The sequence below is a fragment of the Callorhinus ursinus genome, unplaced genomic scaffold (assembly GCF_003265705.2).
Source record: "Callorhinus ursinus isolate GAN/ISIS: 27379988/994484 unplaced genomic scaffold, GSC_fseal_2.0 scaffold6, whole genome shotgun sequence".
NCBI classification, from domain to species: Eukaryota; Metazoa; Chordata; class Mammalia; order Carnivora; family Otariidae; genus Callorhinus; species Callorhinus ursinus.
Window position 1 is genome coordinate 13,580,017 of NW_027397068.1, and position 25,011 is coordinate 13,605,027.

General features: G+C 36.5%; 1 long non-coding RNA gene across 2 annotated transcripts in view; it reads left to right on the forward strand.

Moving 5' to 3' along the window:
• Positions 1-25,011, forward strand: part of LOC112814578 (uncharacterized) — a 109,185-nt gene that overhangs the window by 15,471 nt on the left and 68,703 nt on the right. The window contains exon 4 of one of the 2 annotated variants that reach the window (XR_012378411.1): positions 395-538. The exons of the other annotated variant lie outside the window; for it this stretch is intronic. This is a non-coding gene — a long non-coding RNA (uncharacterized lncRNA). The remainder of the gene's footprint in view (positions 1-394; positions 539-25,011) is intronic. 2 annotated transcript variants of the gene reach the window in all.

A 25,011-nucleotide genomic window follows, 5' to 3' on the forward strand; every position in this document is an offset into this window, starting at 1 on the left:
TTTTTTTTTATCTTTTTTTTTTTTTTAAAGATTTTATTTATTTATTTGAGAGAGAATGAGAGATAGAGAGCACGAGAGGGAAGAGGGTCAGAGGGAGAAGCAGACTCCCCGCTGAGCAGCAGGGAGCCCGATGTGGGACTCGATCCCGGGACTCCAGGATCATGACCTGAGCCGAAGGCAGTTGCTTAACCAACTGAGCCACCCAGGCGCCCCTAACCAATACTTTACCCATGTTAGTCAGCTTTTTTAATTTTAGCTATTCCAAACATATCTAGCATGAACCCTTTTATGCATACATATTTGCTTGCATATATAAAAGTTTTTAGGATGGTTTGTTAGAAGTGCAATTACTATATCTAAAGATATTTAGTAAAATGTCTTTTTTTTTTTCTAGATGTTAAAAAGTTTTATATTTTTACAAATTTTACCAAACTCAATAATGAACATTTCCACCCATTTTAATCTTACAACTGCTACTTTACTGAGATGATATTAAGGAAAGCAACTGAGTGGAGATGGGAAAAATAAACAGGAAAAGGTAAGAAAATAAGAAAGTGAACAAGAAGATAAGAACAGGACAGAAGAAAATTGAGGCTGTTGAGGGGATTACGGAAAGAAGTGCATACCATACCATGAACTGAGATGCCAAATCCATAACTCATGCCTCTATACTTTTTGTGAGTTTCAGACACACTATCTGCACATTTAGTGTATGCAATTTATGTGAATATTTCCTTGATGGTGAAATTGGAATATATAAAACAGTGAAAATCCCTGCTTTCCTCTCTCAGCTGCTTATTTCATCCTAACAAAGGGCACCACCATCCTCAAACATCAGGACAGAAACCTGGGTTTTTCCCTTGGCTCTTCCTTCGCCCGCCCTCCTCACATGGCAGTCCCTCACCCTACCTGTTGTTCCTCTACTTCAGTATTTGGAACATTTATTTCTTCAGTTTTCCTCATCCTGGCTATCACTATCTCGGATTAAGATAATTGCATTTTTCACTTGGATCTCAGCTACAGTTTCTTTGTTTTTTATATGCTTGTAGTTTCTTATTCTATGCTGGTTTGGCAGCTTTATACTTAATATTTATTTTTTCACAGTTAAACTTGATATCATGTATACTTAACAAATTCTAAAATTGCACATTAATCCCACCCTCTGAAAGATGCAAGGGCCTTAGAAAACTGAATCTTGTTGAATCCCTTCCTGACATATGTAATATAATGGTAAAGTATTTTAGATTTATCTTAACCTCATAAATTTGACATTATTATTTTGTATAGATAATGTTTTATTTAAACTGTGTAATTTATGTATTTATTATGTTTATTATTTATTTACTGTCTCCCCTCACTAGAATGTAAGCTCCAAAAATACAGTTTTCTCTCTCCTTCCCTTTCTTTTCTTTTTTCTTTTTCCTTTCCTTTCCTTTCCTTTCCTTTTCTTTTCTTCTCTCTTCTTTCTTTCTGTTTTAAGAACTGTGCATGGCACATAGTTGATATTCAATATATATTTGGGGGAAACAAATGCATTTATCTGTATACTTACCTATTCTTTGTCTCATTTTTTCTGCATTCAGCTAACCTTTTTGGAGTAGTATTTTCCATAGTACATGCCTCATAAACTTGCCATAGTGGGGATTGGTTGATGGTAAATCCCCTGTGTTTATCTAAATATAAATAAACTTAGTTTTGTTCTATTTCTGGAAATTTTAAGTCCAATTTGAAAATGTTTATTTTAAATTTTCCCCTCTTAGTACTTATAAGATATTTTCCCACTGTCCTCTGGCTTGTTGATGATATTAAGACATCTGTTGCTAATCTAAGTATCCTGTATGTATGTATGTGTGTATGTTCTTATGTTCAGTTGGTCAACATCTAAGTATCCTTGGTAGAAGAATCTTTCTGCTTTGCCTTAAATACGTCTAGCTGTGGATCATCTTTTTTCCACACTCCTTCTCCATCTCATGAAATTCTGCTGCTTATCTGTTATTTCTTTCTGTATATGAGGATTCCTATGTTTCTCCTTTCTAGAACATTTTCAGACATTACCTTTGAAGCATAAATACAGTCTCTGCTCCATGCTCTTTTTTCCTCCTTCTGAAACTCCCATATGCTGCCTCGTCTCACTGTGTCCTCCTTGTCTCTTCCTGAGCTCCCATTTTCTTGTTTCTCTTTATTGTACCCTGATTATATTATTTAGATTTATCTTCTTACTTGTCCCCCCATAACTGTGTGTAACGTACTGTTTTACTCATTTTCCATTTTTCAAAATGCGTTTTTCTTAATATGTACTTGATCAATTTTTAAAAATCTGTTGCTTGCTCATTTTTATTCCTATCCTTTGTTCCTTGAATACTTCATCCATATTTTATAATCTGTATTTGATAATTCTAATATGTCCTTGCAAGTCTAAATTTGTTTTATTTTCTGCTGATTCTGATTCATATGGTTTAGCTATTTGTATTTGGCCTAGGATTATATGTGGTTTTAAACTGCGGAAATCATGAAGGCCCAACTGGGAATAGTTGATTCTAGAGAGATTGCTCTACCTGGATGCAAGTGACTGATATGGCCCAGGGCCCATTTTAGTTCCAGGTCCCAGGCTTAAAACTAAAGGCTGAAGTTCAGATTCTTCATCTTGTTAATGGCTCAAAATTAGTCTCTAGAGCTCTGATATTGTCACCTGCTCTCAGCACAGCCTTTCCTTTCTTGTTTGCTTACAGCTCTCAGATCTCTGATTCACTTTCTTTTTTTCCTGATTACATTTACTTTTGTATTTATCATGGGTGACACTCTTCCCTCCTGTGAACTTAGAAGCTCATTAAAAGTCCCTAAAAAGAAGGCTGAGCCTCTGATACAGTTTCTTAACAGCTTTCTGTCTTGAGTTATGTCTCTTGCCTTTCCATTTTTCATATCACAGCTAGATCTGTTTATTTACTAGAAATCCCACTCTCTTCAGTTTAGCCCATATGCCATTGCTTTACAGATAAAATGCAAAGTAAAAACTCTTAGCATGTTTCCCAGGTCCTCAGTAATTGGTTCCCAAGAATGTTTCCAACCTCATGTTTTGCTACTCCACCTCTCTCTCTACTCCAACATACACAGATTCCTTCAAGTTTTTAAATGTGTCATGTTGATTCCCACTCGTAGGCACATATTGTTCTCCCTTCTGTTGGTTTGCAACCCTCTTGGGAGCTTCCCTGATGCAAGCTGACTGAAATTGGCCCCTGCACACAGAGGGCTGGGAGAGACCAAAGAAAGAGGCAGGTCACTCCAGGTTGGTAGGTGGGAGTTTTAATAAGAAGAGGGAATTTACACGTAAGGATTGTCTTAGGTGACAGCAAAACAAATGGATCCCCACACCCTCCCACTGAATCTTAAAAGTTTAGAAAGAGGTCTTAATGGGGTTCAGTTATGTATACCATGCAGGTGTTCTGGACTACCACATCGTTTTCTCAAGGCTGTGTCCTTGGAGCAGCCTCTGGGAGGGGGAAAGGTAAATGGAACCCATATTCCAAGGTCAAGGAAATGATGAGGAGCCTCCATTGGACCCTGGTGCACCTCATGCATCAACTGGTGGTCCCATCTTTTTGATGACCTTTCCCAACATTCCACCCCTCGTGAGCAATTCTTACAATATCATATACCCCACTCTTCCACAGTGGGCTCTCAGCAGTCAGCAAGGCATTTCATTAGCATGGAGGTGGCTCCTTTGGTGGTCATCTGGCCGCGATGCAGGCACATGTAAGAGAAACACAGATTAAGCTAATAATCCTCCCAATCAGTGACAACTTTTTTCCACCAATATCCTCAGAACCCAAACCATTGACTTATTAAATCCCCTAGGCTTGGGATCAAATCACTCAGGGCATTCACTAGTGTCCTCATGTGATTTTGTAAAGATGATATATTAGCAGACTCATCAGGTATGAACACGAAACATTCTGTTTTGAAGATAGCACACCTCCTTGCGAGGCAGTGACAATGTCTGAGGCCATCTTATTTTGGAGGACAGTTTTTCTCATTAGAGGCCTTTCATTGTTCAGTAAGGACAGGCTTTGTTGGCTATCATTGAAGTCTTGCTGAGTGAATTTAGTAAGGGCTTCTATATATGCTATAACATCTTTCAGGCTAAAGGAGGTAAAAAGAAAAGATGGCAGTCAAATGATTGTTCTAAGAAAACAGAATGTTCCTACCTGGTCTTGATGAGAGGGAGGTTGGCAGCTTTAGAAACTTAACCTGGTCATATGTACCATATATGTTGGCCAGGAGAGACAGCACCGTCAGGCACAAGGAGATGACTGGAGGGGGGTATGCCAGACCAGGACCCCCATTCTCTCCTCTTTCGATAGTGCATGTTCCATTCCAGGTGTAGCGTGTTTTAACAAGTCCAGTTTGTAGGAGAATAATGGGATCCCGGAGGAGATTGTGCGTTCCGCCTTTACCCAGGGGGTGTGAAGTAATCCCCACCCATCTTGGTGGGACATACCCTTGTAAATTCCAGTAGATAGTTTCTTTCTCCTGTGTGATGGGGCTTGGTGTTCTCAGCAGCATAGCATGTTAATCCACAATGAGAGTCAGGGCAGTAGCTATTTCCCACGGCTTCTATACCTTGCTGATACTGGGTGCCTTAGCGGGGGCCCCCAGTCTGGTATATGGGGCAACAGGACCTGCCAGTTGACCATTCAAATGTATTAAAGACTGGGACAGTACTTTAGTACACCTAGCCAAGGTAATTTTACCTGTGAATAATTTAATCTGCTGCTTTAATATTCCATTTTTTCTTTCTACCAACCCTGTTGTTTGTGGCTTATAGGGGAGGTGGAACATCAGTTTAATGTCATATTTTTTTGCTGGTCAGTCTTGTATATCATGCAATATACATGTGAAATGTGACCCCATGATTATATATTTGATGAGGGTATCCATACTTGGTACTCAGCTTCTGTAATCCGCTAATCGTGGCGGCTTTGTTTGCATGGCAACAAGGAAAGCTTGGGTTAGGCCATTTGCAGTGTCCATACAAACCAAGTCATATTAAGAACCCTTGCTCAGAGGGAGGAGGTTAACATAATCAATTTGCCAGTCCTTCACTGGTTGGGAACTCCAGTGGATGGCCCTGAATTCTTTTGGCACTTGCCTTGTGTGCTGTTTAGAACACACAAGCCATTCTGTTACAGCAGTAAACAAGTCACTATGCTTTAAGGGCAATCTGGCATCCTTGGTAATATGCCATCTTGCACGGGCACTGTGGTGGCAACTCTTTCTGTGTGTCCAATCTCCTGTTAACTACTGAAGTGTCGGTAACTAGCACTGGTACCCAAGCTAGGGCATCAGCTTCCTGATTGCCAGAAAGTGTCAGTATCTTATGAACTGGGGCATTATAAACGTTGAGGGTTGCTTTAGACTCCTGCGGATGGACCCATATGTCCTTCCACATATGTTGGCCCCACAAGGGCTTATCTATGATCACCCATCCTTTGGCTTTCCAATGTCTAAGCAATAGGGTTAATTTTTTTAGGATGGTCCAAAGTCAAGGGGTTAATGGCCGGGGCTGAGGAGTAATCACCGGCTAGACTGTTCTGAGTTCAGCCTACTGGCTGCTGAACTGGCTTTCATGTGAGAGGCTTTTGAGGAGCACTGTGTACATGGCTTGAAGCTATTGCTGTATGGTAGCATATCGGGTTTCAGAGTGGGGACCAAAATCCTGGGGTCATTCTCCCCGTCTGTCATCTCAGCCACAGTATCTGACCCATACCTTCCGAAGTCACAGAGATGCCCCGATCTTTCATCTGCTTCACTAGTGTTTTTGCCTTCTCAAAGGTGGCTTGTTGCTCTGACCCCCAGTCTCATACATGCCTTTTCTTTGTCAGGTGTTACAAGGAATGGAGGTCCTGTGCCAGGTGGGGAATAAAAGTCCTTCAAAACCCCAAAATCTCTACAAAGACTTGCACCTCTTTCACATTCTTAGGGAATGGATAAAACTATACCTTATGAGTCACAGCTCTTGAGACAACATGGGTCTTACCCCACCAGACAACTCCCTAAAACCTTATGGCAGTGCCTGGGCCTTGAATCCTTCACTGCTCATCCTCTGCCTTGCAGATGTTCCAGAAAAGCTTGCAAGGTGTCCTACAGCAGAGGAAAATCTTTACATGTTAACATTCTATCGTCAGGGTAATGGGCCCATTTTACTGATGTGGGGACAGGGTACAGGGACAGGTCTCAGGCCACCATTCCATGACATACCGTGGACATAGGCAGGTAGCCTTGCAGGGGCACTTGAATAGTTTATTATTATCCTTCCCACATGAAGGCAGATTGATCTTAGTTATCAGAAACCTTGTCAAAGTCTTTTCCATAACTCTCTTGAAGAGGAAGTACTTATGCAGGAACCCTTTTTGACAAACCATTAGAATACAACAATAACGGCAATTGACAAGAACTAAAAATGGCCATGGTTAAGGATCTGATGGGAGTACATTATAATGAAGTTGACAAGGGAATTTTACAACCGCCTGCATTTTTAAAAGCCTCCCTCTGGCCTCCTTTTTCTTTCAGTCTCTGCGAGCAATGTTTTGGTTATTTCCTGGGGTGTTTACATTTCAGAGATATGATAAGATTTACAACTTCAAGGGATAGAGAAAGAATGCAAGTTTTCTCCTAGGAGTTTTGGGGTTATAGCTATTTGAAATTTTCCTTTGTATCAGGGTCCACAAGGCATCGGGCATCTTGCCTATTTTATTGTCAGTCACCATAACATCCTTCTCTCCGTTTTCATCACTTTCTCAAGGATTCTACCTCTTCTGCATCCTTTTTTTTTTTTTTTAAGGTTTTATTTATTTATTTGACACACAGAGAGAGCGAGAGAGAGAGAGAGAGAGAGGGAGAGAGCACAAGCAGGGGGAGCGGCAGGCAGAGGGAGAAGCAGGCTTCCCGCTGAGCAGGGAGCCCGATGTGGGGCTCGATCCCAGGACCCCTGGGATCATGGCCTGAGCTGAAGGCAGCGGTTTAACCAACTGAGCCACCCAGGTGCCCCCCTCTTCAGCATCCTTTATCAGGCTGAGTCACAAGTGCCCAGATCTTAATCCCTGGGAGGTCTCCCCCTCCTTTGCAAAACAGCATGCTAAATTCTCTAATTTACTATCCTGCTCTCCCACCTTGTCTACCAGCCCTGAAGGTAGCAGAGGATGGACAGCCACATGCCCTGGTCTAACCTCAGCTCTTTGAACTTTCTGACTCGAGCATCAGCTTATAGTTGGGCATTGGTCACTGGCCAAACTGCCCACACAGCAGAAGCCAGTCCCCTGCAGCAATCATGTGTTTCCCTTCTTTGCCACTGCTACGTACAGTTCCTCCATGTGCATTAGAGTAGCTGGCATTTGGGGGACACCCCCATTCTCACGTGGTGGTCCACAGCATCTAACATATGGGCTACTCCTCCCCACATAGAGGTGGATGGCCAACTCAGGATTGCCCCTGTGGATTCCTCATTCCTAAAGCCCGTATCCTTGATCTTCTGGCCGGCTACCAGTTGTTGGTGCACAGCCCTCTTGGGAGCTTCACTTGTGTCATCTGAAACTGGCCCCATACAGTGAAGGCAGCAAGAGACTGAAGAAAGAGGCCACTCCAGGTTGGTAGGTGGCAGGGTTTTTTGTTTGTTTGCTTTTTAATAAACAAAGTAAACTTACATACAAGGTTTGTCTTGGGCAGCAGCAAAATGAGTGGATCCCTGCACCTGCCTGCCAAATCTTAAAAATTTATAAAGAGGTCTTAACTGAGTTCAGCTACATATACTGTGTAGGTGTTCTCAACACTACATCACTATCTCAAAGCTGGGTCCTTAGAACAGCCTCTGGAAGTGGTAAAGCAAGTGGAACACACATTCCAAAAATGTGGGAGAAGGGATAAGGAGTCTCGGAATGCCCGGACCAGCTCACAGGTCAACCGGCAGTCACATCTTGTCAGTCACCTTCCCCAGCACCTTCTTTAATTTGCCTGGATATATTGGTCTTTATGAAGTTTATTTAAATATGCAGTCCATGCTTTCATTCAGCATGTAAAATAATCAGTGGACAGCATAGGAACTCTGGTATAAAAAAGTTTAAACATATGTTTATTTTTAAATCTTGTTTTCTCATTTAATTTCTTTGCTTTAAGTAAAGTATTCAAGTAAAAAAATAGCCATATAATAAATACACATATAAGTAGATAGATAATATGCATCAAATATGCATATATATAATCCACCTATCTACATACACACACAACACTTGACTGTGGGGTCTTGTTTGCAGTATTGTGAATTGCTGTTTCAGTTGTCATCAGTTATCAGTTGTTAAAATGGTTGAAGTGATTGATCAGCATGTAGGAAAGGAAATTGACATCCTTAATGTGTCTGACTCTGAGATCTGTGGGAACTTAACAAAAGGAAATTGAAGCTGCAAAACCTATTTAAAGATGGAAACACATACCCTGGGTCTCTGTTTTTTTATGCACAACAACTGATGTCCCCTTAGGCTAAACCTACTAAAGCTTTCATCATAATGGTAATACACCTACAGTGGACCTTAAGAGCTTGTGTGGTGAATCTGAGGTTCCCCTCAGATTCTCAGAGCTCTTCATTACCTAGGGTATATGTCACAGCCCTTTGTTCTCTTGTAGCTGGTAGATTTGCTCTTCCCTTTGCAGAGGACAATAAAGCTCCTATGAAGAACTGGTGCTGTTTTATTTTTTAATCCCATTTCCTCTGCCCTTAGCTGCCTTATTTCCAGCTGACATTCAAACAATAAAAAACACCAAGTCACCACCACTGCAGCCGAAAAGGAAAAGAATGGCTAATGTTACCCTAAAGCACTATTGCAAACACAAAGAAAGCATAATTCCATGTCATGGGTATAACTTGGAATGACACATTGGCATGAATTACCTTTTTGAGTTTTTGACAGGAGAGAACAAAAGGTGGCTAATGAAGTCACGAGAGGCTTTGGGAGTTCAACTTATGAAACCTTTAGTATTATGACAGTGTCAGGACAGGTCAGTCTTACTGTTTCAACACTCACAAGATGGAACATACTTGTGACCTCATGGTAAAATCAGACACTGGAAAAATTGTAGACTCAAGTGAATTCTGACACCCTTATCATAACTTTGCTATTTGAATATATATTTGGGTTTCTTTTTAATTTTAGGAGTGTTCTATTTTAGTACAGTAAATAATTAGTGCTATATTATTTTATTTTCTTAATATGCACAGCTTATGCATCTTCTCAATACAATAAAATTTTTCTTGGCTGAGAGAGAAAATTAAAACTGAATTTGAAAGATACTATGTACATTCTGTACATCTGTGTCATTGTCCCATGAACTCAGAGAACTGACCTTGATGCACTACCAGTAACAATCCATGTAGATACAGATTTTCTGGGCTCTTCAACAATAGGACCAAAATCAGTTCCTATTGTCTGTGCTAACTTTGAAAGATGAAAGATGGCTAGGTCACTTACATTGTGACATTTAGAGGAAAACAGAAAGTTGTTTTCTCTAAAATATGTTCCTCCTCATTTTATCAAAAATGTATCTGAAATATATGGAGTTAGTACAATATAAGAGTTTAATATTCTGTGAGATTTAGAATCTTAAGATTGATTTCACAAACTATATTTAAAAACTCAAAAGGTAAGCAGGACATGTGTTATTGCAATCATTTTTATCAGAGAGGCAAGTAAATTTGCAAGGGTATATAGCTAATAATGGAAAAGCTGGACTCAAATATGAGGCCATCTGATTCTAGAAGGTCTTTGTATTTTACTAAGAAATCATGGCATTTTTGATTTAAGTCCTTTCTCTGTGGTAAAGTGCAAAACTGAAAAGAATAAACCTATTTAAGTCCATTAGCATAAATGATCTAAATATATTACTTCAAATTACAAAGGAAGGAGAGAGGGAAGGATGGAAGGAGGGGCAGGGAGTGATGGAGTGGGGAGAGGAAGGAAAGATTATATGACAAGTAATGATAATAGAGCATTAGAATGGAAAGGAGCAAGAGGACCCGAACACTGATACGTTCATAAGGACTTTTGGGTACAAGTGACCAAAAGTTAACACAGACTAGCTTAAGGCTGTAAGGGAATCTCCTAGAATATACAGAAAAAGAGAAAAAGCAAATAGCTGGGAAGAAGGGAACCAGGAATATTTTAGAAACTGGGAAATCAACACATAAGATTCTCCATCTCTGCTTGATTCCTGCTTCTCTTTTCAGGTTAGCTTCATTCTTTCTTTTACCAATAATATGCTTTACACTTAAGGCATGTGGTCACCTGTAGCTGTAGTTTGCATCCTCAGGGCATCTTATTAAATGAGAAAGATAACCTATCTAGTCCTAGTTCCAAAACTAGGCAAAGCCCCTGACTTGATTATGACTCATGTTCACTCCTTGATCTAATCATAACATATAATGATAATATAAAACATTTGGCTCCACCTGGCTCAGGTGCTTATCTTGAGTGTATGATTCGAAAATAAATTAACAGCTATTTGTTCCACCTAACTAGCCTGGGTGGTAGAGGTAGCAGAGAATTGGCCTCAGAGGAGCTTTCTCTGTGTTGAGGCAGCTACTCTAGTACAACTAGACGAGCTGCCCAAGGAGGGTAAATCTTAACATATGATGTACATTGTCTTGGACATTTAGGAATTAGTAAATGGGCCCTCTGGGAAATCTCCGGGATTACAGAGAAACAGAGGTAGTGGAAAAGAAGAGTGGGAAGTAATTGAAGATAAATTTGCTACTGATGTAATCATTTCGAGTGTCATACTAACTTTAAGGGATTAGCTCAAAAGCATAACAAAGCAAAATAGGTTTTGAGGAAAGGGGCTTGTGAAAGTTAGGGCACTGTGGGAGTTACTGTGTGGAAAAGAGACCTTTTTTTTTTTCAAATTCTGTAGGTCACTACAAGTAGAAATTAAGACCAAGAACATCAGATGAGAAAAAAAAAAAAAAAAAAAAGCACATAACTACTCTAGGACTAACTATAGGAAGGAACCAGAATCTAGAAGGAGGTAGGTTCGGTAACATCTTGTCCTAGGATGGGGACTCCTTCTCTCCCATCAGAGTGTCATGGTAATAAGAACTTTGCTGTTGGGTTCAGAGAGAAATGACCATGTACTTATGTAACCTACATTCATATCTATATTATATATGGTCTATTTTCCCCTCTATACTTTCTGTCTTGGTCCATCGTGGGAGGCTGACCTTTTTGGATCAATAACAATCTCTCTTGTCCTTCAGCTTCCTGTGGGTTTGACCAGTGAGAGATTCCAGCAGGAAAGAGGGCAGTGTCATAGCACATCCCCCGCTTTTGATGACCACAAGCTCCAACCTCATAAGCAGCCCTCTCCTACAACTATGCTCAGTCCCCTCTTACTATTAATTACTGTTCCCTATCCTTGACTTTGGGAGCAACATCTATTTCTAGCCCTAGAGTATTGCACTGCTCCTACCATTATAAATAGACCCTCCATTAAACTCTACTCAAATGCTGTATTGGAGTGTGATGATACATTTCTTGGAAGTTTTCTGACTGATACAGTACCCTTTTTTCTTCTTCATCAAATCAGAATTTAAAAAAATGTTTCTAATCACTTCAGCTGAAGTTCCAAGTTCCAATAACATACATAGTTAAAACTTTGCGATTGAACAATTAATTCCTCTGTTGATAGTGTATGTTGTTCATAAGATCATACAGATCTTGAGACCAAGACCATCTCATGGTCCTGTCTCACATATAGCATTTGGCAGTTCTAAATAGTACATGGTATAAAAGTTCAGCATACCCTTGCAGACTGATTAATCTATTATGTTGGATCTAATATAGTTTGATTTGTCATTTGGGTATACATTTCTCACAAATCAAAATGTCTATCACTTAATAAGTGACTCCTAAGATTTTCTTTTGTGATCCTCTCATTGATATAGTTGTATGTTCGTGTTTACATGTTGCAACAGAATGTTATTGGGCATCTTTTACAAACCACTTTAAGGAGAATATTATTTTTATACTGTAGGAAATTAGAAGAATGTAACTATCTATAACTTAAACATCCATTATTAAAATGATTTTTCCACTATTTTATCAGGATATAATAAGCCAACATTTAGTCACATAAGCCCATGTAATATCTCATACTGTAACTGAGTAGAAATAGGTTTTATTTTTACTATATTGGGTATTGAATAAAATTGGATGTTGAGACTTTTAAATTAACTTTTAGAGTTACTTTAATAAGAGGAATTGCTGTTGATCCCATCCCCAAGGCAGTATTATTTAGCAGTTCTTTGTGTTTTAGTTGTGTATTTGCAGGAATGCTGCACTACTGTTGGGACTTACTAGATGTAGTTCTGCTTTGTTCAGTAGAACTTTGCTTCCATATGCAGGCAGTCTGACAGGGACAAAGAAAAGCAGTCCTCAAGGCAGTGACTCTACCTGCTGGATATAAATGTTGTGATTTGTGTTTATTAATGTGTTTATTTTATTTTATTTCCATCAGTTTATAAATGGATGGATAACAATGTCCAGGTCTTCAATTTTTCCCAAACTCTCCTTTGAATAGCAGCAGAACTTGTGATTTGGGAAGCTGCTGTTGGTTTGTGATTCTCTGGCTGTCACCTCCTGTCCATGTCTTTTTGTCTCTACTGTGAGGCTTCCCCACACAAAACTTTACATTTTTATAACCAATTATAGAGAAAAGAAAGGATTTGATGTGTTCATGTGAATTTGAGTGTGAGTTAAAAAATAATGAAAGAGCAATTTGAGGGAAAACTTTAAAAAGATAGGAATTTGCCATAATCTGTTTTCTGAAATATGAACTACTTTTAAAATATTAACAATTTCATTATGATTTAGTTACAATTCTCATGCATTGATTAAATTTATAAATTCAAATTTCATCTTGAAAACTATTTCCTTCCAACTTCTCAAAAAAAAAAAAAAAAAAAAAAAAAACCTACATTCCTCCAGTCAAAGAACATTAGAATTTCTTGAGCAGTGAATGGCCCAGAAGGAATCATGGAATACCACAGGGACTGCATGCATTTCTCTCTTGGTGGTCAGATGTTGAACTTCTAAGTTGGCTTCAGTGTCCTAGAATCTGAGCCAGAGTAAAAGATAGGAGAACAAAGCAGAACATTGCCAAGTCATGTAGCTTTTAAACCTGTCAAAATCTGGCATTCTCTTTAACGATCTTTTCAGTGTGAAGGCACAGGATATCACAATAGGATGCTAATAGTGTTCCAAAGTGACTAGAAATGGATACTTCCAAGTGGGTATTTAAGGGAAAAATGGACAAAATCAAACTTCCAAAATAAGAAATGCTAACATATTTAACCTAAAAGTCAGGAAACTCAGTTTCCTTTGCCAACTCCTTTTTTTTTTTAAAGATTTAATTTGAGGTAGAGCACGCGTCCGCACATGTGCAAGAGAGCACGCCCGCATGAGTGGGGGGAGGGGTAGAAGCAGACTCCCTGCTGATCCCAGGACCCTGAGATCATGACCTGAGCTGAAGTCAGACCCTTAATAGACTGAGCTACCCAGGTGCCCCAACTTTTTTTTTTAATTAATCTTATTTAGGCAGCTCACTCTTCAATGCCTTTTTGCTTTAAAAGATTAATAGGCAATGTATTTGTCATGTTTCATGAACATGCTGTATAGACTAATGAAGAATGTGAAGTAATAATTTTCTTTGAAAAATGGAACTATGTTAGTGCAAAGATTTTTTTTCCTTGATTGGTTGGCCATACCTAGTAAGATTGTGAGGGGCAAATTTATTAGGTTGAAAATAAGAATCACCTTCATTAACTTTAAAGAGAATATTAGTATCATACATTTTTCTAAGTGTTTCAACAAAACAATTTTAAAAGCATGTTTTTGTGTGAGATAATATTTATGTTTCAGTATTTATATGTGGTAGTTATCTATTAAACAATATCCAAATTATTTGTTTAGCTAGTGGTTTTGCCAGTCAGTCAACAATTTAGATTAACTAGCCTCATCTGAGAGATGTTTCTGGTCTTACCTAAACTTCTTCGTGCATTTGCTGCCATTTGTGAGGTTAGATGACTGCTTCTGGAGATTGGCTAGCTGGTGGCTGTGGCACTTTGGTTCTCCTGTTCAAGGTCTTTTATCATCCAGCAGACCAAAGTGGGCTTCCTTTTGTGGTGGCTGGGCAGTATTCTAAAAGGGTAAGCAGAAACATGTTTGGTATCTTGAGAGAGAGGCTCAGAACTGGCACATTGTCACTTCTACCACATTCTTTTGGCAAAAAAAAAAAAAAAATTATATATATATATAAGTTTGGGCATATACAGTTGACCCTTGAACACCATGAGTTTGAACTGTGAAGGTCTACTTACATGTGGATTTTTTTCGATAAATTCAGTACAGTACTGTATATGTATTTTCTCTTATGATTTTCTTAGTAACATTTTCTTTTCTCTAGTTTACTTTATTGTAGGAATATAGTATATAATATGTATGTCATACAAAAAAATATATGTTAACTTTATGTAATGAGTAAGGCTTCTGGTCAATAGTAAGTTATCAGTAGTTAAGTTTTGGGGAAGTCAAAAGTTATATGTGGATTTTCAACTGCATGGGTTGTTGACACCCTTAACGCCCACATTGTTCAAGGCTCAACTGGATTTGCTTCTTAATGGTAAAAGCTACTTAATTGTATTGCAAGGGCATAGATTATGGGAGGGGAGTAACTGAAGACAATTTGAAAACAACCCCACTATATATAATGAAATAGTTAAGGTCTTTAAAAATAGGTTACTTCCTTATTTGTATAGCATGTAGGAGAACACCTGACTCTTCTTGAATACACAACTAGATTAAATATATCAGTCCTCTTTGAAGTTAAGTACAATCATGTGACTGAGTTCTAGCCAGTAAAACCTGAGTGAAGATGATGTGTGCCATGTTTAGATTTGATCCATTCAAATCTCCCAATTGTGATTGTATATTTTTGTTTTTCATCTCCAATCAAATGAAATGTCTCTGAACCTTGGCTTAAAAGAATGTAGAGTCAGGTACCACAAATTACTGCACAGAAGTCTATTTATCAACTGGGAAGCAGGATTGCATTTTATGTCAGTGAGAAATAAACTTCTGTGTGTTAATCCACTGAGACCTGTTACAGCAGCTAACATTACTTACCCTAATTTATGTAATTTTGTTAGACCTAAATATTAGTAACCTAGGTTCATACTTTATTGGCCTTAGTTTTAAATAGCTTTGTTAATATGTATTGGATTATTTATTTACAGAATTAGTATTGGGAGAATAGCTGCATTTGCAAACTCTACAAAGATTAGTATTGAAAACAATTAGCAGTAGTTCACCAGTCAAGACATTTGCTTCCATATTCTAGGGTTGAAGGAAGATTTCATGTTTAGTTGTAATATTGACTTATTTTGCCTTGAAATTAAATAATTACCTTCTTTTCTGATGTGTTTTTCAGTTATTTAATGGTTATAACTCAAATATTAATGTGTCCTAAATTATTGGCCTTTATCTTTTTTCTTGTGTACAATAATATTGGAAGAGGAAATACTCCAAAGGAATGCCTACTCCACATGTTCCTGCTTCCCATAGGGAAAAAAATCCTCAACAGATTAATGGAAGCCATTGATGAAATACCAGTTAAGCAACAGAGTTTTATTAAATGTCAAAATTAAAGTATTATTTCCTTAAAAAAAAAAAAGAGCACAAATGTAGCCATTTTAATTGTTCATGCTATTTAATTCACAGGCCCCTGAGAGAACCTTGGGACAATATCAGATCCCTGATATTATGAACTTTCTTCCCCAATCATAAACCGGATATAAAAGACAAAGAAAAGAAAGATGGCTTGATAATACCTTGGGAACTTTACAAATTATAAAGGAGCTCACAGAGTTTATTTAATTTTCTGTGTCCCTGCTAACATTTAACTTATGTGTGAGGTTGACTTAAGGAAAATCTTTCCTTTTATACTATATTTGTAAGTGAACCTAATGATGAAATACTTTTATTTTCTAAAACTTCAAGTGTTAATGGAGTTAATTCTTGAATATGAAATCTTCCATGTAAAAATAAATCTGGTTATCTTTCACATATCTTGCCCATAGTGCCATATATTTGTGACATAAAAAAGACCAGATATTAAGTATATTGATTTGTTAAAAGGTCAATCAATCCATGAGCACTTTTGCAATTATCTTGTGCATTTCTTTCCATAGAAAGCACAATGTCCACAGGCTATTTCTAACAGATGACCAATGGAGTTCTTTAAAAATGAATTTAGTTAATACATCCCAATTATATATGAATTTTTCTACATCCTTTGGATAGAGCTACCATCATTTAGAGACTATCCTTCAGAATTTCATCATGTTTTATCTAAATTTCATGTCATAACTTCTGGACCTTGATTTTACCCCATATTCTGACTAAAAATGATGTGTAAGCTTTTGCGACAATGAACTTTGGTGAGTTTTCCCTGGTATTCTGAACTTGAAACAAATGGTTTCTCCTCTCTTTCTTAACTGTTAACTATGCTTTTACAAAAAAAAAAAAACACCTTATTATTTTAGAATAGTTTTAGATTTACAAAAAAGTTACATAGTACAAAGTCGCCATATATCCCACATTCTATACATTTACATTATTACTAACTGAAGTACATGTTTAATTCATATTTTTATATTTTTTACCTAACATATTTTTTTCTGTTCCAAGGTCCAATCTAGGATTCCATATTACATTTAGTCATTTTGTCTCCTAAAACAACTTTCTGCTGTGACAGTTTCTCACATTTTCTTTGTTTTTGATGGCCTTGACAGTTTTGAGGAGTACTAGTTAGGGATTTTTTAGAATGTTTCCCTATTGGAATTTATGTGATGTTTTTCTTATGATTAGACTAGGGTTGTGGTTTGGGGGGAGGAAGACCACAGAGGTAAAGTTCTCACCATACGCTATCAAAGGTACATACTATAAATCTGACTTATCATTGATGATGTTAACTTTTATCACCTAGCTGAGGTAGTGTTTGTCAGGTTTCTCCAATGTACTTTTTTTTTGCCCTTTCCATAGTGTACTCTGGACCTAAGTCATGAGGCATAGTCCATTGAACATGCTTTTCATAATTTATTTTTAAAATTTGGATCCATCTTTTGAAAATTAGTTTATTTCTGTAGCAGAACAATGGTATTTCCTATTTTAATTTCATTTAGGTTTCTGTTTTCCAGGATTACGTATATTTCTTAATACCTATTATAGTATCACAGTGTCAGGTTATATCTACATTATTTCAGGATAGTGCATAAAGTACAAATCATCTATGTGCTTCAAAGTATTCAGATGTTAGGTGACCCAGAAGAGTGTATTATGCTGAAGTTTAGTTTTGGCCAAGGGTTTACTAGAGAATCAATCAGTGGATGGGTCAGGATTTAGTGATTATTTACACATAAAGTTATATGGTGATTAGGGTCTTAAATAGGACATAGCAACAGAGAAAGTACAAAAAACTCTATCCGATTTTTATGATGCATATATGTGTAAAATACAAGAATATTTTGAAAGCTTCTCCAAGTTAATGACTTAAACTATAAAAATAGTTTAAGCAAAGAACAATGGGATCAGAGTTGAAGGACCATGAGATGATATGGAGGAGAGATTCTAAATATCTCATTGATCTTCAGGTCCTTAACAAAGACATTGGACTGTCCTTAAGTTCTCCTCATTTTACTCTGTAAGAGAGTATGTGTGTAAGTGTTGTTTGTGCCCCGAAAGCAAGCCATTTTATTAGACAGGAACTTTAAGAGCAATTGCTTTCTGGTGCAGAATATAGAACTGACAAGTGTAAGCCAAAGCCTCTAGTCCTGCAAAGACTGGAAATATGGTGGGTTATGATGTCAGGGCTTCAGTCACAAGGAAAAAACTCAGTTTTCCAATTACTAAACCAAACAAAATTTTAATGTTTAATTGTAGGGATACAGACTAGAGGATACCAGAATTCCACACATAAAAAATATCCCTGATCTTTTATGTTAACCACAAATTCAGTATGCCACTATAGTGAAATAGCTGCTAAAATTTAGTATAAGTTAGATGACATTAATAGAAGAATAATAGTTAATAGTTATAATGATAATGATGATAAAACAAGTTATGTGGAAAGAAACAACAAAAACTTTAGGCAACAGTTTTTTTTTTTTTTAAGATTTTATTTATTTTGAGAGAGAGCACACATGAGCAGCGGGGAAGGACAGAGGGAGAGAGAGAATTTCAAGCAAACTCCATGCTGAGCATGGAGCCTGACATGGGGCTTGATCTCACAACCCTGATCTCATGACCTGAGCCTAAATCAAGAGATGGATGCTTATCTATCCAGGCACCCCTAGGCAACAGTTTTAAGGCAGGACTTTGGTTTTGAAAGTGTGGTCTTTGGACTTAGGTTTTTCAAGATTCGTTCAGAGAACTGGAAGGTAAACACAGTTTTTATAATGATACTAAGAAATTATTTGCCTCTTCAGCATATTGACATTTTCACTGATGGTACAAGAGCAGTGATGAGTAAAATTTCTGATGCTTTTGCTTAAATCGAAGCAGTGGTACAAAACTATACTAATAGTCATTGTATTATTCACTAGAAGACACAAAAAAAGAAAAGCAGTTTCATTTAAGAATTTTTGTCCTTGATGAAGCAAAAATATGGTTCGTATTAAATATCAGCCCTTGAACACATGTCTCCTTAATATTTTGTGTGGTGAAATGGGGAATATACATGAGGCATTTCTGCTGCATACCAAAGTGAACCAATATTTTCCAAATGAACAATGCATGATGTTTCAAAATTTCAAAGTTATGCATGGATAAAAGTCCCAATCAAAGTGCAAGTTAGACTAATAGATTTTTGTGGGATAGAATAAGAACATTTATTGGTACAGTTTTGGATTCCATGTTGTAGCCTTTAAAAAACTATTTGTCAAGTTTGGATGTAGTATCAAAAATTAATATCCACAATTACCTGAAAACGTTGTTAGAATACTCTCCCTTTTCAACTACATGGTATGTGGGGTTAGGTTTTCATTAAAACAATGCAGAATGAAGCAGAGAAGATATGAGAATACAGCCACCTGGAGTCATTAAAAAAATTTGAAAAACATGTAAAACAATGCCATTCTCATGAATTACTTCTTATGGAATATATACTAATTTCTCATAACAAGTACAATAGTTACACTAATAAGTAATAGGTCTACTCTTGTTATTTTATAGGAATTAATAATAAAAGATTTTTAAGTTTTCCATTTTAATTTTTAATATGGTGAATATCAGTACATATAACTCACATGTGTAAAAATTCTTGGAAGTTCTCAACAATTGCAGGAGTTTAAAGAAGCCCTGAGACTGAAACACATGAGAAGTGCTTGCTTAAATAAACTTAATAGAAGAATAATGAAACAAAATGTTAGGTGTCATTAAGTGTTAGAATACTTGGACATCTTTTGTTTTTACCTGCTTAGCATACAATTTCTGTTTTTCTGATAGAACCACACCATTTTCCTTTGATGAATCAGAATGCCCCTGTTAAAATTGGGGCTTATCTTAACTCCTTGCCACAGGGGTAGATATTCTACCTAGGCATAACCAATAAGTACATTTTTTATAAGCCCTATTTCTTCCTCTGGCAGCCAGAGTAATTAATCAGAAATGGGTACAAGCCAATGAGACTCAATTCTCAGACTTTTGCAGGAAGCTTTGGAGAAGAGGCTGTCTCTTTTTGTAGGGGTTGATAAAACAAGACTGTTTGGCCAGAATTGCTGCTTGGCATCATTGTCACCATTTGGAGACACCATTCTCAAAACAAAAGCAGTTGAAGAGGAAAATAAAACAGAAAGATGGAGAGAGAGAGAGATAACTTTAATTATATCATTTGAGCACCTGGCTCAAGCCATATCAGTTTTGTGAGACAATAAATTCTGTATTTGCTAAATTCAGTTTGACATGGATTTCTCTCACATATGTCTAAAAAGATCCTATTGAGTACTGTTCCAGAAAGAATGAAAATCATGGCTGACCAGCTTTATTCTTAATACAAGGGAGAAATTTCTGGAAGTCAGTGCTCTTTCAGTCATCGTACAAACTGCCCCATGGAATTATATACTTTTTGAGGTGAAAGGAAATTTAGAGATAAAAGGGATAAACACTTTTTATTTTAGGAGTAAAGGCACTAAGATCCAGATTTTTTATGTTATTTCCATATACCTAATTAGTGGTAGATTAGTAAATGAACTCATTCTCAAGTATTTATAAACATCCTATGACCATTTTCCAGTGATAGTACAGATATAAAGCATTCTGAAAGAGCTAGTGGGGACCTCTATAATTTCAAGATTATATAAGTTACATCAAAAGAAACAAAATAAAATGAAGAGTTAAGAGAAATATCCAGAAAATCTAAAAGGAAAATACCAGCTAGGGAGAACAGTGGTCATGACAAGGTCTATTATTGTTGTTTACCAAAAATGAGCATTAAAATACAAGGATAATTGTTCAGCAGTCAATTTTTTTCTTAGGGCTACACAAAATTACTTTTATTGTCTTTTTCTTAGTCATTGAAAATTCAGTTCTACAGGTAATTCTTAAGAGAATTTGCAGATTTTATACACATACACCCTCGATTATGTTAGGATTACTATAATACATTCTGTAATGTATTTTTAGCTAACTGAATAATTTTTTTGAGTTTATCTCCTATATTGAACAAGATTTTCTAGTATATATGCTTTTCTTTTGTAATTTAGGTAGAAATTAAGATATTACTTCAGTCTATCCATATGATGTACACTGGATTAAGTCAACACCAGTTTAACTTGAATTATATTGGCATGTGCACATGAGTCATTTATTACTGGGTTATAGCATGGGTTTGAAGTTTTTGTCCATTTGCTCAGGGAATGATGTTTCAGCATACATTATTTTATTCCTATTCTATAGCCTTGTAGTTTTCCTTTTATGCTGCTGTGGGCTTGAATGTAGTTTTCTTCAAAATATGAAAGAAACAAGTTCATCTTTGACATAGGTTTTTTCTTTCCAGATATTGATCATTTCAGATATCCCAATAAACACTCACTAAATTATCTTCATTCTCTTGGAAGGAAGGGCCTTAAATAAATTCTTAAAAGTCCCGTATAGACAATTTCTCCCCTCACTAAAGTACATCCTATAAGTACAAGTTCACTAATCTACAAGAAAAACAAATGAATTTCCTATTTGGAAACATAACAAACATAACAAATTCAGTGAAACAAGAAAAAAATAAGACTTAATACCTTAGGGCACAAATTTAATTTATTTCAGATTTACCCAGCAGTGCTGTAATTCTGTTGATGAAAGGTGAAACTCAACTTTGAAGATACAGTTGTAGCAAATCAAATTTAGAAACGAAGAACAAAAAAGCCAAATGAAAAGGGAGGGGTAAAAAATGTCAGTGATTTTATGTATTCAGCTACTTTATGTATAGCAATGGTTCTCAAATTTCAGTCACTTGAAGATCCTGTTAAAATCCAGACACATGGGTTATGATTCATTCTAGTTGAGTGAGTTTTAGTCAGAGCCAAGGAATGTGCATTTTTTTGGGGGGGGAAGGAAAGAAACCCAGGGAATTCTGATGGCAATGATTCATGTTGTAACAGGCTAAACAAATCTATATAGTCACAATGTCAATGTTATGTGCTTGATTTGCCAGAAATTCCTCAATGAAAATACCAGAAAAAAAAATCAAACAAATGAGAGAGAGAAAAGAGAGAATGAGAGAGAGAGAGAGAGAGACTCTTGCTTGAAAAACAGAGTGAAACACCTTTCTTGCATCTTAGTGACTTCTGTCTAGGGCTAAATCTCTTATAAATTGCAGTCGTATTGTAATTGATTTCATTCTTAACAAAACATCAAATCCTCTTGGGGAGAAACAAAGGAAAGTGAGATTAGCTAAAGAAACAGAAAAAAATTCTATTCCAATGATTAAAATGTATGCCTCAGGAATTAAGCAGGCTTGATGCTTTCCTGGATTTACAGCATTTCATTTGTTACTGCCATTAGCTTTAACTGCTTTGGGAAAATTTAACAACAGAGCTATAGTATGGCTTACAACCATCATGAGCTTCAAAGATTCAAGAGCATGTGAAACGTTTCCTTGCAAACTGTGCTTTAATAGGATTACATGGATAGCATCTTTGAATATTTATTCCCTCTACAAATCAGATAGGATGCATTTTAATGACATATTTAAAATGTTGTCATCTTACGATCCAAGACAATGACACCTAGAAAAGTGTACATTTTGGAAAAGAAGAAATCACAAGCCTCAAAAACTTTCTTGAAAATATCTAGTATGCATAACATCCTCTTTATCAAACAAATTGAAAAGTAGAATTCATGAAATAATGGTATTGTGTATCTGTTCAACAGTGAATTTGGAAAAATGAGATTAAACACAATCATACAAGCAAAAGGCTAAAGTGGCCACCTTAATCTTTCACAATATTTACTATGAAATGTTTTTTGCTTCTGAAAGGACAATTATGATACACATTTGGAATGGTATCTCTTGGTTCTCATGCATAAAAAATAAGCTGACAATACATAATTAAGGTGAATAATGAAACTGGAAACAAATTCTGAGACCTTGTTCAGATTAATGCCAACTGCTTGAATTGCACATGTTCTGATAGTTTTTTTTGAATTTTGACTGGATTTCCTTAAAATCTTCCTATTTAAACATTTCTAATCTAAAAAACTATGATATAATTTGAATTTAGGCATTATATGTTTGTATAATTTCAAAGTCATAAAACTTTTTTGAAGGGTCTATAGTTAGCCACGAGATGACTTGAATAAAGTTGTTAACTAATAAATAGAGTCATTGTTAATATTAATCTGCATATGCTCATTATTCTTTTGAAGGACATTTATTCAACTTGAGTTCAGAGCTAATTGGAAGTCATGGTAGGTTGATAAATATTGGGAATAAGACTAAATACCTAGGAATAACTTTAATCAAAGAGGTAAAAGACCTGTGTATCGAAAAACTACAAGCATTAATGAAAAGTGGAAGGAGACATGAATAAATGAAAAAAGATTCTATGTTTCTGAATTGGAAAAATCAATATTATTAAAATGTCCATACTGCCCAAAGCAATCTACAGATTCAGTGCAATTTTTATCAAAATTTCAATGGCATTGTCCAGAACTTGAAAAGACATATGAAACCCCACCCCATGTTCATTGTAGCATTATTTATAATAGCCAAAATATGGAAACAAACTATTCATTAATGGATTAATGGATAAATAAATTGTGACATATATATAATATATATATATTATTCAGCCATAAAATATAATAATGCCATTTGTCACAACATAGATGGACCTTGAGGATGTTATGCTGAGTGAAATAAGTCAGAGAAAAACAAAATACCATATGATTTTTCTTATATGTGAAATCAAAAAAAAGAAAAGGAAAAAAGCTCATAGATTCAGAAAATAGATTAGTGATGTCAGAGGAGGGGTTAAAGGTTGGGAGAAATGGGTGAAAGAGTATAAATCTATTAAAAAACTAAAAATGTTTATAAATTTAACCAATGTTTAAATTCTCACTTGTATCCGTCAGCTTTGTTGCTAAACAAACAATCCAAACTCTCAGTGTTTTACAGCAGACATTTAGTCTTTGCCTCTGTAGGTGTTTGTGACTTCAGCTTATCTGTGGTTGATGTGACTCTACTTCATTCAGCTTTGCCCTCCTCAGCAAATCTATTTTAAGACCAAGGCTGAAAGAGATGACACTACTTATTTTTTTTTTCATTTCCACTTTTTTTTATTAACACATAATGTATTATTTGTTTCAGGGGTACAGGTCTGTAATTCATCAGTCTTACACAATTCACAGTGCTCACCATAGCACATACCCTCCCTAGTGTCCATCACCCAGCCACTCCATCCCTCTCACCCCCCACCACTCCAGCAACCCTCAGTTTGTTTCCTGAGATTAGGAGTCTCTTATGGTTTGTCTCCCTCTTTGGTTTTGTTTTGTTTCATTTTTTACTCTCTTCCCCTATGATCCTCTGCCTTGATACTATTTAGGACATGCCCATTCTTTGGCAGTGGGAATTAGCAAGAGACTAAGACAAACTCTACATGTAAAAGTTCTGCTCAGTTGTGGTGTATGACAAATCCCCTTACATTCCAGTCATCAAAATGTATCACTAATTAAGCCCAGTATCAATGGGATGGAAAGTATACTCCAAGGGTAAAGAGGACAAGGGTGTGTGAATGAATATTTGCAAACATAATAAATCTACCATACCACTGTAGGCTTTTTCACATGGCCATTACCCTCAAGACAGTTTCAGTATAAGATAGGTGGTTTGAAATTAAAGCAGATTTGTATTATTCAAAGAGGCCTCCCTTTAGGTTCATCCTGCCATAACACTTGCATTCTGGACATGTTTATTTAAGAAAAAGATTAAGTCTTATTTCTGTCTGGAATTTCATTTAAGCTAAATATTCTATCAAATTCCCATTGTGAAGATTTTCTGTTTCTGATTCAGATTGTATTTTCAGAAATTATTTTAATTCTCTACATGGGAGACAACCTAAATATAGAATCCTAACCAGAGAAAAATCAAAGCTGATTTATGAGAGTAAAAACTGATGTGTTGTCACAACATGGGGGGAGGGGGGGCTGGGAGAGATTAATTCACTTCTAATTCTAATTGAGTCTCTTTCTTACTGCTCCAGGGTAAGAAACCTTCCTTGTTCCAGGCTAGATACACTTTCTGTCTCATCCAGATCAGCCAGTTTGACCAGGACCTTGTACCTTCCCAGATTTCTTTCTATGGATAGTAATGGTTAAACTAATCAATTAGTGTGTGTGTTGATATATAGGTGGAGAAATAAGTAATAAC